We start from the raw sequence: 9,072 nt of genomic DNA, 5'->3' as shown, positions 1-9,072 counted from the left end.
TGGCATTTACTATTTTTAAAAGATTATTAGCAAATTTACACAAATGGTGCATTCGGAAGACAAAACCAATTTTTCACTTTTGACAATTGAGCACCTGCTACATCCAGATTCTAGGGAGGAAAGGAAGGACGATCTTACTGGATCCCATAGCCTCTCCGAGGCACAAACCAGGCTTTTACACAAACCCCCCCCCCCCCCTGCACCCGAGCTTTTTAAAATAGTAAATGCCACTATTTTTGCAAAATTATTACGAGATCTATTATTCTAGAGAATAATGCATATAAATGCATATATGCATATAAATACAAAAGTAAATCAAATCTTATCCTTGTATAATATACAAGCTGATGTGAGATCCCTGTCTACAGGTGGACTGGAACTATTATCCAGTAGGCAGTCTACTGTATTTTATCAAACCGTTATTAGTATAATAGATCTCGTAATAATTTTGCAAAAATAATGGCATTTACTATTTTTAAAAGATTATTAGCAAATTTACACAAATGGTGCATTCGGAAGACAAAACCAATTTTTCACTTTTGACAATTGAGCACCTGCTACATCCAGATTCTAGGGAGGAAAGGAAGGACGATCTTACTGGATCCCATAGCCTCTCCGAGGCACAAACCAGGCTTTTACACAAACCCCCCCCCCCTGCACCCGAGCTTTTTAAAATAGTAAATGCCACTATTTTTGCAAAATTATTACGAGATCTATTATTCTAGAGAATAATGCATATAAATGCATATATGCATATAAATACAAAAGTAAATCAAATCTTATCCTTGTATAATATACAAGCTGATGTGAGATCCCTGTCTACAGGTGGACTGGAACTATTATCCAGTAGGCAGTCTACTGTATTTTATCAAACCGTTATTAGTATAATAGATCTCGTAATAATTTTGCAAAAATAATGGCATTTACTATTTTTAAAAGATTATTAGCAAATTTACACAAATGGTGCATTCGGAAGACAAAACCAATTTTTCACTTTTGACAATTGAGCACCTGCTACATCCAGATTCTAGGGAGGAAAGGAAGGACGATCTTACTGGATCCCATAGCCTCTCCGAGGCACAAACCAGGCTTTTACACAAACCCCCCCCCCTGCACCCGAGCTTTTTAAAATAGTAAATGCCACTATTTTTGCAAAATTATTACGAGATCTATTATTCTAGAGAATAATGCATATAAATGCATATATGCATATAAATACAAAAGTAAATCAAATCTTATCCTTGTATAATATACAAGCTGATGTGAGATCCCTGTCTACAGGTGGACTGGAACTATTATCCAGTAGGCAGTCTACTGTATTTTATCAAACCGTTATTAGTATAATAGATCTCGTAATAATTTTGCAAAAATAATGGCATTTACTATTTTTAAAAGATTATTAGCAAATTTACACAAATGGTGCATTCGGAAGACAAAACCAATTTTTCACTTTTGACAATTGAGCACCTGCTACATCCAGATTCTAGGGAGGAAAGGAAGGACGATCTTACTGGATCCCATAGCCTCTCCGAGGCACAAACCAGGCTTTTACACAAACCCCCCCCCCCTGCACCCGAGCTTTTTAAAATAGTAAATGCCACTATTTTTGCAAAATTATTACGAGATCTATTATTCTAGAGAATAATGCATATAAATGCATATATGCATATAAATACAAAAGTAAATCAAATCTTATCCTTGTATAATATACAAGCTGATGTGAGATCCCTGTCTACAGGTGGACTGGAACTATTATCCAGTAGGCAGTCTACTGTATTTTATCAAACCGTTATTAGTATAATAGATCTCGTAATAATTTTGCAAAAATAATGGCATTTACTATTTTTAAAAGATTATTAGCAAATTTACACAAATGGTGCATTCGGAAGACAAAACCAATTTTTCACTTTTGACAATTGAGCACCTGCTACATCCAGATTCTAGGGAGGAAAGGAAGGACGATCTTACTGGATCCCATAGCCTCTCCGAGGCACAAACCAGGCTTTTACATAACCCCCCCCCCTGCACCCGAGCTTTTTAAAATAGTAAATGCCATTATTTTTGCAAAATTATTACGAGATCTATTATACTAATAACGGTAAATAAATAATAAATAGTAAATAAATCAAAATCAGTTACATTATTTTATCTTATTCATAGCATAAATGTTCTCGAAGATTACTAAAAAGAAATTGAATTAGACTACAGCAAATTGGCAAACTTTACCTTGTATCTGTTTCCACCGAGTTTGTTTGGGGCGTTCTTCAACATATCAGCAATACTTGTCTCAACATCTCTTTCAGTTGCATTAGTGTGGGTGTTGATACAGGCTTCTGGAAATTTATAAGAATTAATTAATATATATAATTATAATTCACTTTGCTATTCCCCATTCCACAGTCCTCTCGTCCTTCCCACTTCCCTGTCCCCACATCATCCCCACTATTCCCACTTCCCTGTCCCATCGTCCTCCTTACCATTTTCCCCTCCCCTGTCCTTCTTCCTCCCCCACCATCTCCCATTCACCTGTCCCTTTGTCCTCCCCAGCATTCCCCTGTCCCCACCATCCCCAACTCCCCAGTCCCCTCGTCCTCCCCACCATTACCCTCTCCTCTGTCCCCTCGTCTTCCCCACCATACCCCCCTCTCGTCCTCCCCACCATTCCAAACTACCTCATCCGATGCATTCTATAATGGTCTGATGCTTCCATCAGAAAATTGGGAACATCAAATGATCTGATATTCCCATCACTGAAAAATAAGAACAGCTAAAAAAATGAAATGAAAAAAATAAAAAAATAAACTATACTCATGAAATGAACAGTATGGTAAACAACACAGCTCAATTTCAATGCAATGTCACACAAAATTATTAAATCGAAATGAAAATAAATTGAAATCTATGAAAATTCAAATTATCAATACAATCGGAAATATTGAAATAATATCGCAACATAATATAGTGTGGGTTGCTCTTACGTGCAACAGACGGTGCTGTTTTTCAAAAAAGGCATGGTTTTACCTGTCACAAGTGTGGCATCTATACTTATACTCACGAAATGAACGGTATGGTAAACAACATAGCTCAATTGCAATGCAATGTCACAATAACATTTAATAACAATAATAACAATAACATTTAAATATACTTTAAGATATAATCTAGAAGAAAATAAGAACATTGAAACGGTTCATGAACTCGATTTCAATAAAGGACACTATGGGGAACTTTGAAAAACAGTTAATGAGTATAATTAGACAGACTTGTTGCTAGGCAGAGGAGTAAATAATGAGATATATGGCAAATTTTGCAAAATATACGGCACACAAACATTCATACCCAAACAAAGCAAAATGCTAGGTAAGAACAAAGCAGTTGGCCCGTAGGGGAAAGGAGATACCCACAAGACTGGAATACAAGTCATTAACAAGCACACAAGTACTACACTACACAACAACCGCACTACTACCAGAACTGGACGAATCACTACCAAAACAACACATTGCACATCACTACCAAAACAACACAACACAACACAAGCATTGGCAAAGAATTATAGACCAGTTGCACTAACATCCCACATAATAAAATTATTTGAGAGTGATCAGGAGTCAGATTACTAGTTTTATAGAGACCAATGACCTCCACAATCCAGGCCAACAAGGATTTAGAGCAGTTTCTATGATCGAGCCACTGAGATCTATAAAGAATTCTGATCAAGAAAGAGATCTAGGGGTGGTTTTAGATAGAAAACTATAACCTGAGGATCATATTAAGAACATTCTGCGAGGGGCCTATGCTACACTTTTTAACTTTAGAATTGCTTTTAAATACATAGGTCAAAAAGTTTTAAAAGTTTTAAAAGTTTTTTAAACCTCTCGTGTATCATGAGTGTTAAAGCATCAGATGGTGCATTCAGATGATGAATATTACCTAGTTCCTTCATCTGGGAAGAATGAACACATATTGGTGCATTCGGATGATAAAAACTAACTACTGTAGTTTAATTGATCAACAGACTGTATATCATATGCAGACTGTATGTGGATCTGCGGGCCACTCCAAACAACAGCCTGGTGGACCAAGCTCCACCAGGGCTAAAGCACAAAGTGATATAGATGTGATAGAGAAACTAGGTCAAATGGAGGAGTAGGTCTGTATATTAAACAGCACCTGACGTGCACAGAGCTACTAAACTCAATGTGGTGGTAGAGTGGTGGGGGGGGGGGGGAAACATTGCAGAAAAAAACAAAAATACAATTTGGTCAACAAAACAGCATTGTTTAAAATAGAAGACATGGGTTGTCATTTTGGGGGTAAGGTAGGTTACATTGAGTTAATTAGTTAGTACTTAGTTTTTATCTTAAACTGGTTGGGAGAGGTACAGTGTTGCTGTGCTGGTGAAAGAACACCTAAAGGTAAATTAAATAATGATTGCGAATCCACAAGAAGTTGACATAATATCGCTAGAGATCTGCAATCAGGATGATAAACTTTCCTTAAAGAATTTGACAAACACTTGCTGATAGGACATGAAGTAAATGAAATGTATGTCAAGTTTTGTGAAATATATGATAAAAGCACAACAAAATTTGTACCAAAGGAGAGATGCAGAACTAGGAAAAGGGGTTTGTTCAACAGAAATTGCGAGAGGGCCTGAGACCCAAACACACACAAATGGAATCAATATATAGCAAGAGGCCAAACCCCCAAACATACAAGCGATGCAAAGATGCGAGAAACAGCAGCAGCATTAAGGAGAGGGACTTAAGGACCATAAATAAAGTGTGAAAATAAACTCGAGTAAATTTTTTTAACTACTCTCGACAGTGAAGAAAAACAAATATTCAGACGATTTGTGTTAGAATCATTAATCTTACACTTTCGGTCATATTCAACAACACAAATACATACACACACATTCCTGTTGCTGTAGCAAGTGAAGAATTACACACACAGATCACAATAACGTGATGCATCAAATGAACAAATCCACAAGGGCCGTGACGAGGATTCGAACCTGCGTCCGGGAGCATCCCAGACACTGCCTTAATCGACTGAGCTACAACAGGGTAAAAGGGTTGAAACCGAAGTTCTACTGAACTTACTGGATCCCATAGCCTCTCCGAGGCACAAACCAGGCTTTTACACAACCCCCCCCCCCTGCACCCGAGCTATGTCAACAGGCCGTTCTCCCTCTTCGCCCTTCCGAATGCACCATATCAGTAAATTTTTTAATAATCTTTTAAAAATAGTAAATGCCACTATTTTTGCAAAATTATTACGAGATCTATTATTCTATAGAATAATGCATATAAATGCATATATGCATATAAATACAAAACATAAATACAAAAGTAAATGTAAATAATTTTACCTTGCACCTAGATCCACCAAGCCTGTATGGCGCGCGTTTCAGTACTTCGGAAATCTAGAACTATCTTGAATCTCTAATCTGCAATGAAACAATACATATTATTGCACTTACCAAAACATGGATGAATGTAGAAAATACAGAACTATTAGCTGAATATCAAATAAATGGATTTAATCTATTTCACACAGATAGATATATTACACCGTGTATATTAGGTAATACCTAACATACACGCCTCCACACACACTACATTTGAAATGTAGTCTCAAAAAGACTACATTTCAACAGCAAAAATTACTCCATAAAAAAATAATTAAATTATTGACCAACATGAGAGAGGGTTAGCCAACATGAGGGTTGTGTTGATTGCCTGAAAATATTTAAATTGTGTAATGTATTGAATGGCATTTTTCAAGTTACAACATTTTTTAAATTACTGAACTAGGTTCTAGGCTTTGCTAGGCTTAATTCAATTATTACAGATAAGCCTAACCTAGCCTAGAACCCAGTGGGTTTTCTTCCTATTGGGGAGTGTTGTACATGCCTCGCCTCCACATACACACTAGCACAGCCAGGCCTCGCCTCCACATACACACTAGCACAGCCAGGCCTCGCCTCCACATACACCAGCACTGCCAGGCCTCGCCTCGCCTCCACATACACCAGCACTGCCAGGCCTCGCCTCCACATTTAAACCAACCAAGCCCACAAATACGTTAACATGGACCAGCATTACACCGTCTAACATACTCTGTCAGATGTAACAACTAAATTTGTGAATTCAAGACCAAATCTATTGTATAACACAGTGTTAGTACGAGAAAAACATTACTTACATTCGAAGCCGTGTTTTAAAATGGCGGCGGTCTTGTACTGACGCTCCAAACTGTGTGTTCGTTTGCGTATGATGAACGTGTGACAATTTACTACAACAATTATTTAATTATTCTTATTCTTTATTTTAATATTTTTAGGGTACATGAAATTTCAAACTTATTTGCACACAATAATATAATTGCATTGTCATAACCTTTATATATTACGGAAAATACGATGACATGAACGAAGTCAAAGTGAAGTTGAAGTCAAAGTCATTCGCCGAACGTATTAGTCATTTTTTTTCATACATACATAGTTGATTTACAAACATAATGTTGGATTTATAGATTTATTTATAAATTTGTATTTATTTACCTGTATTTACCCAAGTCTTTCCTAAATCTAAACTTATCCAATTTATACCCATTGTTTCGTGTTCTATCTTGTGTTGACAATTTTAATACCCTATTAATATCCCCTTTGTTATATCTATTCAGGAAATTGTGGTTGATCTCGAACCCATTGATAATGTGACGACTTATACAGAATTTTGTAACTATATCATCAAGATTGTAACCAGCTTAGCTAAATGTAGTGTGGGGTTCAGTCCCTAAGCCCATATATGTGCCTCTCTAACCATTTAGGTTACAGGGCAAAAACATAAAAACAAAGGTAACTGCAGAAGGCCTATTGGCCCATACCAGGCAGCTCCTATCTATAACAGATAAACACTAAGTACTACCTAATTAACTCAATGTAACCTACCAACCTAACCCCCAAAATGTCAATCCATATCTTTTATTTTAAACAATGCTGTTTTGTTGACCAAATTGTATTTTTACTCTTTTTCTGTCATGTTTCTCCCACCCCTGTTTTTTCCCTTTTTTCTTATTTTTTCTCAACATAATTCATACTTTAATTATGCGGATCAGGACATCACCTGATCAAACACATCAAACATCGTTTGACCACCATCAAACACACACATTTCGTGTGTGTTTGACGCTCACTGATATGTACCAGCGTTGTTTTATATATGGTGCTATTCTATCTTACGCTTTGTTGCTCTTTTTTACCTACGGGCTCATAGAACATTCTATTGCGAAAACATTGGCACAAAAATGAATGACGTACATACAATAATAATGTCAGGACAGTGATATAATTATAAACTTTCAAAGCACTGTATCGCCTATGTGTCGTCTTGTCACCAATACTGGGTAACAGTTCCGCCACTTCCCACACTCTTGCGGGTGGGCAGCGACCATTATTCTACGTTTATATTCATATCACCGTGTTGGGAATTTCATTGCGAGTACATTGATACCAAAATTAACGCTGTAGGACAAGTGTGGAAGTGATAACAATCCCAAGAGTAAAAACATTTTGTTGCTCTTGGGCACTCACGGCGAGTCATCTACGTAGGTATTTATTGGGTGCTGGTATTCATATAACTTTTGGTGACCGTTTTTGCTGATTTTCTTCTAGAGAATGTTATTGCGAACACGTTGGTACCAAAATGAAATACATAGCTCGAGAACTAAGGTCAGGAGAGTAAAAAGAGTATACACATTTTTGTTTTGACGCTTAATTAAGGTTATTGTGAGTACTCATCGCCTGCCTAGAAACTGGAACTAGTAATTCCATCTATCATACATATCATACAAGAGGAGCCACACATCTATGGATCATCCAATAAAATCAGCAGACTTCTAGATGTTACTACTGCTCGGCTTAGACTCGGTTACAAGTATCTCTGGGAATTCTCATTATCTGCTGATGTAGACCTGACCAAATGTAAACTGTGTCAACAAAATTATTCGCACACCCTCCGTCACTATGTGATGGAGTGCGAAAAGATACATGAATTTAGAGACAATTCTATAACCAATGTTCCAGCGATGTGTCAATATTTCATTCAAAATGATCTGCTACCAGAAATTTTAGCCAAATATCCCCAGTTTGCTAACTGTAGATAACAACTAAGTGATTGTAACCTATCCACCGCTGCCCACTGGATGGGGGACGGTGTGCAGGACAAACATATAAATTTTGATACTAGCTCTCCACATATGTCAGTTGCTTAATTTAGAACCTGTACTTGAGGTCGATCTCGAACCCATTGTTGATGTGATGACTTATATTGAATTTTGTAACTAGCTCATCAAGATTGTAACTTGCTTAGCTAAATGAATTGTGGGGTTCAGTCCCTGAGCCCATTATGTGCCTCTGTAACCCTTTCCACAACCGCCCACAAGATGGGTATGGGGTGCATAATGGGGTGGGGTGTCTTGGCCAAACGTGCCACATCAAAACCACAAGTTGACATTGAATGTGAATTAACAATGAGACAAGTAAGATTTATACTAATACATTTATACTAACTCTGTTGAGCGTTGACCATTTATACATCAAATCTGTTGATGTGAGCACTTTAGTTTAGTCTGCCGTTTAAAGAAAAAAAGAGCATATCAATGGTATATCACAGAAAACGAATTTATCATAAACTCATGTATTTGTCTTATCATATTGAACTGCATTCATATTTTTAATATATAACAATATGAATATACAAATTTCTGTAAATCCCCTACCTTGTTGGAATCTGTGGAAATGAATGAGCAAATGTGCTGGCTGAAGGCGCTGAAGGAAACCACATTGGTTTCATTTTGGATACAAATGTCCATGGAAATTCAAAATGGAAACTAATTATATAGTTGAACCTGCAGAGACGAGTTTAAGAATCTGTGTTGAGAGTGATGGACACAGCCTTCACAATTATACTTCAGAGAATGTAAACATCTAAGAGTCATTAGAAATATGTGTAGAATAATAAACCCTACATTGTTTGAGTTAGGGAAAACACCATTTGTGAT

At 36.8% G+C, this 9,072-nt stretch overlaps 1 long non-coding RNA gene across 1 annotated transcript in view; it reads right to left on the bottom strand.

Annotated features, from left to right (window-relative positions):
- The window catches only part of LOC138356161 (uncharacterized), an 8,036-nt gene extending 1,789 nt beyond the window's left edge, over positions 1-6,247 (bottom strand). The window contains exons 1-3 of the long non-coding RNA XR_011224226.1: positions 6,214-6,247; positions 5,378-5,455; positions 2,227-2,333 (exon numbers count right to left, since the gene is read on the bottom strand). This is a non-coding gene — a long non-coding RNA (uncharacterized lncRNA). The remainder of the gene's footprint in view (positions 1-2,226; positions 2,334-5,377; positions 5,456-6,213) is intronic.
- Positions 6,248-9,072: the final 2,825 nt, after the last annotated feature.

The sequence above is a fragment of the Procambarus clarkii genome, chromosome 70, assembly GCF_040958095.1.
Source record: "Procambarus clarkii isolate CNS0578487 chromosome 70, FALCON_Pclarkii_2.0, whole genome shotgun sequence".
NCBI classification, from domain to species: Eukaryota; Metazoa; Arthropoda; class Malacostraca; order Decapoda; family Cambaridae; genus Procambarus; species Procambarus clarkii.
This window is presented reverse-complemented; position numbering and strand designations above follow the sequence as displayed.